Consider the following 7,657-nt stretch of genomic DNA (forward strand, 5'->3'; position numbering starts at 1 on the left):
GGATATATGCTTCCAAGAACTACCAGCTCAACTGCTGAATGTGATGTTGCACTTCAAGTTAATGAAGGAACTGAAAAATGAAGCATCTGAATTCCTGAAACGAAGGAGAAGTGAAGCACATCTGGATGTCTGAACAGTGAGAGGAAACCCCACATCTTGATACCATGACAACACAGCTTACTGCCTCAGTGTTGTCGAGTTTAAAGTGAATGGTCTGAAACATGACTGGAACAAGGAAAACAATACTCCTTGAGCTGGGATAATAAAGTGAGCTTGAAGGTGTGGCACAGAGCCATGTTTCTCCAGGTTAAACTCTTCTTCCAATCAAACACTGTACTCCCTGTGTGCGAAACAAACCTCCAATAACAATAATTCCCCTTTGAGTGCCACACACTGACACTGTGCTATAAAGCCCATTCTTGCAATCTGCTCTTCACTGCTGTTTCCATTTAAAACACACCGGTGTTAATACAGGCAACAGCATAATCACATCAGGCATATACTGTAGATATTCTTAGAGGGAGCATAACTAACTTGCATGCACAGGGATTAGAAATGCTATTTCTTTTTAATTCAGTTCAGTTGGAAGGGTGGTCAAATTGCCCAGCAGATGGGATAAAGCATATGTCTTTAACTGTATAATATGCAAGTGCTTACTTCAGGCTCAATACAGAAAAACAAATTCCCCAAGAATCAAAGAAATAATCCTGGTCCTCCATTCTCAAACTCATTATTCTTATTTAATCATGCAAATTTACCCAAGAAAAAATAATATTCTTGTTTTTTTAAATGAGCAGTCTACAAATTGAGAATTGTACAGACTGTGACCTATTTTTCTGCATTTCCCGTTGCTTTGAATGATTTTGATGCTACCTGAATCTGAGCAGTCTTTTAACAGTGCTGCTGCTGCTGTGGTTGGGTTAGACTGGAAAATACTGAACATGAAAGTTTCCATCCAGCCATTTTCTAAACCCGTTGAACCCAGTTCAGGTTCAGAGGGGATTGGGAGCCCATCCCAGCAGGCAGCAGGCACACAGCAGGGTACACCTTGGACAGGACACCAGTCTATATGGGACTATTGACAGGAGTAAATGGAGCGCCCTCTAGGGGAGGGATGTCAACCATAACACTGGACTATCTCAGAAAACAAGACAACCTGAACTTTTCATAAGCATGTTTCATAACTAGATACATCTGCATAAAGCACATGAATCATAGGAATTCATCTCATGGTTCAGTTTAGAGAAGCACCAAACTCCATCAGTAATTTATTGATTCTCCAGTAAAATGCAATTGCAAAAGGGAACATCTCCAAAATAGATAAAAACCAAAGTCCCCTACCTTGAGGTGAATTCCCCAGAGTAAAATACCACACGTTCATATAAACAAACATGTGTTGTACAATATAGAGAAATATTGATCTAGAAGCCCCAACACCTGAAGACTTTAAAAATGCCTTTGAATTGGCCAGCAATGGGTTATTTTAAATTTGTAAGAGTGACAAAGAATGGAGACCCCTTGAAAAAGTGTCTTATTTTACAGTGTTGCAGTTAGCCCAGGAACCTCGTGTAGGGTTAAAACATTAATCAGTCTCTAGGGGGTGGGGCCTGCTCCTGCGGATCAATTTCACTGATTGGTTCCACAATACGCAGGTGGCTGCTCGCCTGTTGGCATTGCAGATCGAAACATGCATGTCACCCCATCAGGGTGGTAGTGTTAGTATCTGACAGACATCAGGATCAAGTGAATTGCCGAGGGTTGACACAGTTGGTAACAATGCTGCTGACAGACAGACGGGCGCTATTTTTATGTAACCGTTATTTGCCGACAGTGACATTTAGGAAAGTGGTAGGCTACTTGTTTTTGTAGTTTAAAAATAGCACGGGAATAAAAAAAACAACACATTTATGCTAACAATAAACTGGAAATTGTAGATAAAAAAATGCAGTGATCAATCGCTATCAATTATCAATGGCAATTCGATAATATTATGAAGATATCCAGGTGTCTCCTAGGCAGGCAGTCTGCTGTCGATCGGGGTGTGCGCACCTTTCATGCACAATTAACAATGCAGGGGAAAGGAGCTGCCCGAGTATCATTACTGCTCTGATCAGCTCCAGACCGCCGCAGACGAGGGGGGGATCAGTCATCATTGTCACTTCTAAATTACTAGTCAGTTCCTATCACACGCTGGAGGAAATGATGCGTTCACAGAGCCAGACACTGGCTGTGCGCACGACATGAGAGGGGAGGAGAACAGGTCCCCCCACACGAGCCGAAGAGCACGGATCTTAGCGTACGAGTTCTCACACGTTTAGAAATTCACACTTCTCTGTTCGTTCTTTCTAAATTAATGACGAATGTGACATCGGTGGAGCGCCTCTTTAACAGGATAAAAATGAAGGCGGTTGTAGGTCTCGGGGAGCCCAGGGGTGAACATGAATGCCTTTTCTTGCGGGGGTGGTGCCAGGATGAGGTGATTTTACCAGAGGTGGAGGATACCGTGTTTTGTACAGAGCCGGCGCATTGGGTGCTGTGGCTTGGTGTAGGTGCAAGACACAGCGCTCTCTTTCGGAAGCGTTATCTTCGACAGTGCGTTTCACTACGGTTTGTTCTGTTTTACGCAAACCTTTTAATAGTAGTTTTTATGTTCTGTTGGTTAAAATAATTTCACACTGTACATTTTATTGGACAGTTTGTTAGTGCTCTTCGAAATGCCATTACCCCCTAAGCTAATTTTAACGTCTCATTTGGCTTCACTTATATCTTTTCTTAAAACATATGTTTGCGATACTGGTTTTGAAATCTGTGCAGGGTGAAATATTCTAATGCTTTATTAACAAGCAATACGACCATGGACAACAAATACTGTGCTCAAGAACAAATGAATTATGGAACATGAAGTAACAGCTATTATCAAAACGGATATTAACAAAAATGTCCCAACTCACTCCACATATTTTATATCCATACCGGACAGGTAAAATAACTTATTCCGACAGAGTGGCGTAGTTGAGAGAAGAGCAACACTAAAATATCACCCCCCGCATGATCTGCAGGAAAGGAAGGGGGAGGGGTGCAATTTGCACGCGGGCTCCCAAATTACCTGCCGGTAGTCAAGGCAACGTATTATTCAGAACTGGAAAATCTGATATTTATAATTTGAGTGGAAACCTTGAGAAGCCACTGCGCTTTGAAGTTTTCATTAAGTACTTATGACTATTATAATAGTGCACCCCCCACACACAAGAGACGTATGCCTTAATTAGATAGCTGTATTATGTTCTTTAAAAGAGTTTCGCCAGCAATCGTGCCTTTAAAAGCTCAAACTGCAAGTAGTTGTCTCTGAGATAGCCATAGGTAACGACATACTGTATAGGTTCTCCTGTGATTTGTGAGACTTTATTTTACGTTTAACAGATAAGAAGCCTTACCTGAATGAATTTCGCTTTATCTGTTAAATTGATATCAGAGGGTCTGCTTGTCTGAGTGACGTATGGTCTATCAGTGTTGATCTCTAAATCTCCCACATCGAACTACTTGGGCAAGTTTGGTATTTATTCCGACACGATTAATCATTAATATCTCACAGTAGTCAGTACAGGTCCTGCTTGTGTCAAACCAAATGAAAAGCAACAGTCTGGGCGATCTCTGCAGGTTAGGCTTGTGTTTTTAGTCCTATTAATCTTTTAATAACCGTCACGTTTTACTAAACAAACCCCAGTTAAATTTGATTAATGGTTAATAAAATGAAAATGATTAGAGTGTCAAATTTTCTTTTTATATTTAAGCATTAAAACTTTTTTATTTAATGGTACAAGTATACACTTGGAAATTCCAGTCCTGGTCCTTTGAACTGTTAATGTCTGGTTTTATTCCAGCTGAGACCTGAATTACTCAATTAAAACCCTTAATTATGCTAGTAATTGTCTGATTAGAATTTTGTTTTCATCTCCTTGAAGTCTCTCTATTTCAAGTATCTCATTCATTTTATGGATAACTTGAAGTATCCAGAGCCTTGAGGCTAAAAAGGGTCTAATTAGGAGCTGCTGAGCTGAGGTAATGGTTCGATGAAATCGCCTGAAGCTGAAAGCACTGGGGTCAGGAGACCTTCATGTCCTGTTGGACCAGAGTCCAGGTCCATCTTGAAGAGTCTGTGTGTGTGTGCAAGTGTGCTGATCTCTTTAGAATATTAACACAGGAAGAGCTGGAAGACTTTAAATGGATTCTGTCAAGTCAATGAAGAGCTGATTTAGGTTGTTAAATGCTGTGGTAGAATAAACACCCAGACACTAGAACTGACCACCCCTGTCCTGTTATCACATGGTTTAGGAATCTGTCATCTGCATCATTTCCTGTCAGCCGGGCCTAACAAGAAGTAATGTCTTTGCTGTTTCGAGAAGCACAGGACCCTGTCATTTTAAAATGATATAAAATGCATGAGGTCACACATGAGAACATTAAGCACACAGCGGAGATGACACAAACACGACAGGACCTGGAAGGGAAGCCTCATGTAGGCACTAATGCATAAGAATGATAATTATGCTATGGGCACATAGGCAGGGTTATTAAATTGGACAATTCCATTGCGTTAGTGTGCATCTGTTTTGACAGGCTGGTCCTGTGGAGCGTGCTAGCATGAGGTTTGCAAAGGCTGGTGCAATTACAATCTGCTCAGATTGAACAGATAATTTATCTCAGGATTAAAAATTAATTTTAGTTCAAAAGAATTTTCTTCAAAATCATGGTTTATCTTCTTTTTTCCACTGTTTAAGTTTTTTTTTCTTTTTAGCCCTATGTGTGTGTTTGTGTCTGTGTGTGCCCTGTGATGGACTGGTGTCCTGTCCGGGTTGTATCTTGCCTTGAGCCTGTTTGCTTGCAAGGATAGACTCTGGCTCCTCCAAGACCCTGTGTTGGATAATGTGGTTAGAATATGGATTGATGGAAATGTTTCATAATCTTTTATTTTATCAGGTGGGTTAAAAAGAAATTCTCAGTTACACTAACTTCCTGGAACCTCTACTGGATGAAAATGAGAGAAGTAACTTACTCAAGATATAACAACAGTTTCTCATTTGGGGTTTGTACCCAAGACCCTCCTGGCCTGTATTTTTCTAAGCAGAACCACATGTGGCTCTGCTACCTTGTTGTTTAATCTGTGATAGGAAAAGAAGGTGTTTCTGCTCCAATTGTTTGCTCATTCATTCTGTCTGAATTGGTCACACGAATCAGCTGGAGAAAGCAAACATCCAACCCTCCTTTCGGCGCTGCAGGACAGCATAACCCGAGTGTGTTTGGAGTGAATGCATGCCCATAAGCATTTGCTAGGAATGTTTTTAACACCGTTTGTAAGACGTTTTTCAATTTATTCCCGGCTAATACTACTTTGGCTATGCCAATAGAGAATTCTGGGATCAATTCTCAGTTCTGTTCTATATTTTATGATGTTTCTTTGTCACACTTTACAAAGGCTGCAAAAACAGATGGTGTATTTATCTACAAAAAGGTGTTTTTTTTTCCCTGGTTTCCATATGTAATATCCTGTGCAGTTATTGTACATCATCAACGCGTCTTGTTCTGTTCTATGTTCTAGTCACATCAACAATGTTAATTCAACAAGGTGTCGTTGCCCAAGAAGTGGAAGAAGAAGGCTTCTGCAATTCTCTCTCCTTAGAATGGAAGTCAAATCAAAGTTTAGAACAGCATGTCACGGCCTGAAGCACAATGAGGCAGGGTGGAAAGACCTCCACCGCCCCCCATTGAGCTTCCGCTAATGAGTTTTTGATCTCCAGCTGTACCTCTCCGATACTTTATGAGCCCACCTAGAAGAGAGCAATTGTCCTGAAAAGACTGATCTCCTCAAGCCCTGAAGGTGCCAGTGTAGAGTAGTTCTTGTACTTGGGTTCTTCCTTCTGATTCAGAAGGTTGTAGGTTCTAATCCTGAATCAAAGATATTGTTGCTGTACTCTTGAGAAATGTTCATTCAAATTTGTTTTAGCAAAGCCATCTATCGAAATATGTCCAATACAAAAGAAGTGGTGACCTCTGTAATCAGGTTGGATGTGTCCATCTTATAACTGAAGCACTTCTTGACAGGTGTTTATAGAAAGGCCCTGAAACTGAAATTTCTCTCTCACTCACTCTTAATTGCTAGTATAGTTGAATGAAATAGACATTCCTCTGTTGTGGCCAAGGAATGTTTAACAAAGACTGTACCGTGAACTACATGCAGAATTGAAATGATCAAAATGCTGAGAAACTTGAGGAGTATCTCCAATATTTTCAGACTCTGCCTTGATTAGGAAACCAAAACTTTAAATGAGTATGAAATCCGTAAGATCCAGTAGCCCTTAAGGAATTGTTGAAACCCTTTATTTAAAACTGAATTTCATCACTGTTCTTTTTCTCCTGCCTCTTTGACTTTTCTATATTCTAGTTAAAGGATCCTTGGTAGATTTCTTTTAAATATATTTAAACTGCATGAAGTATAGCACATTGGAATGGCGGTTCTAGTATCCTGGGTTTGAATCAAGACTGTTGTGCCTTCTGTGCAGAGTTTGGTGGACAACACTGCAATGTGGAAAACACTAGGGTTCATACTTTATACTTCATATTCTATCCTTCCATTTTCTAACTGATTTATCCAACACAGGGACACAAGGGAATGATACTGCCTGGATGGGATGCCAGTCCGTACGACACACACACAGCCGGGCCAATATGTCTTTGGATTGTGGGAGGGAACTAGAGCGCCTAGAGGAAGCCCATGCAAACACAATGGCAACATGCAAACTCCACACAGACAGAACCCCATGCCTGGAGCTGAACCCGGGGCCCCAGCATTGCGAGGCCATAATGCTACCACTGCGGCACCGGACGTTATATTATGCATCATTATCATGCACTACACCAAATCAGGTTCCTTCTTTTCAGAAGGTATCATTCTATTAAGCCATTCAATCACAAAATCCAATATTTAAAACATTCTAATGAAGAAATAATTTGAAGAAGTTCAACTAGGGAGCTGCGTCAGGGTGCTCAGGCTGCAAAGGAACAGGTAAAGGTTTATTCCAAGCTGAAAGGAAAATAAACAGGTGACATACCTGAAGAAGACTCTACAACCGAAACGTTGTGTCTTTTCTTTTCCCTTCAGCATGAAAAAAATAATTTGCCTTCTGCAAATATGCAAACCCTCTCTCAGACCTTACTCATTACTCAGACATGGAATGCGGGGGCGAGAGTTGGGGAAGATTCACTTTCTACCATCACGTACGTCACCTCATCCACCTGTAACCTGTGTCACCATGGCAACCTCTGCTGTTTGTTAAAGGGACCGCTTTTACAAACAAAAGGTCTTTTGTGTGGAAGGTGTTAATCTCTCAAAATGCACCTTTTAGTAGGAAGATTAACACTGCATAAACGTGCATGAAAGTAGTTACCAGAACAGTTTGAAGTGTTTTTTGCTAAAGTTTCTGTGACTAATTTAATTCTATTTCCCCATTTGTCTGCCTTGGGGTTGATTGAATTTTACTCTGGTTCTATAATTAAGATGTGTGTCAGTTTTCTCTTTAAAGAAAAAAAGACAAGGATAAATTTAAAATTCCATAAAAACATAAGATACATTTAGAAACATATGAACAAAATCTGCATTTTA

Source organism: Lepisosteus oculatus, chromosome 28 (genome assembly GCF_040954835.1).
Source record: "Lepisosteus oculatus isolate fLepOcu1 chromosome 28, fLepOcu1.hap2, whole genome shotgun sequence".
NCBI lineage: Eukaryota > Metazoa > Chordata > Actinopteri > Semionotiformes > Lepisosteidae > Lepisosteus > Lepisosteus oculatus.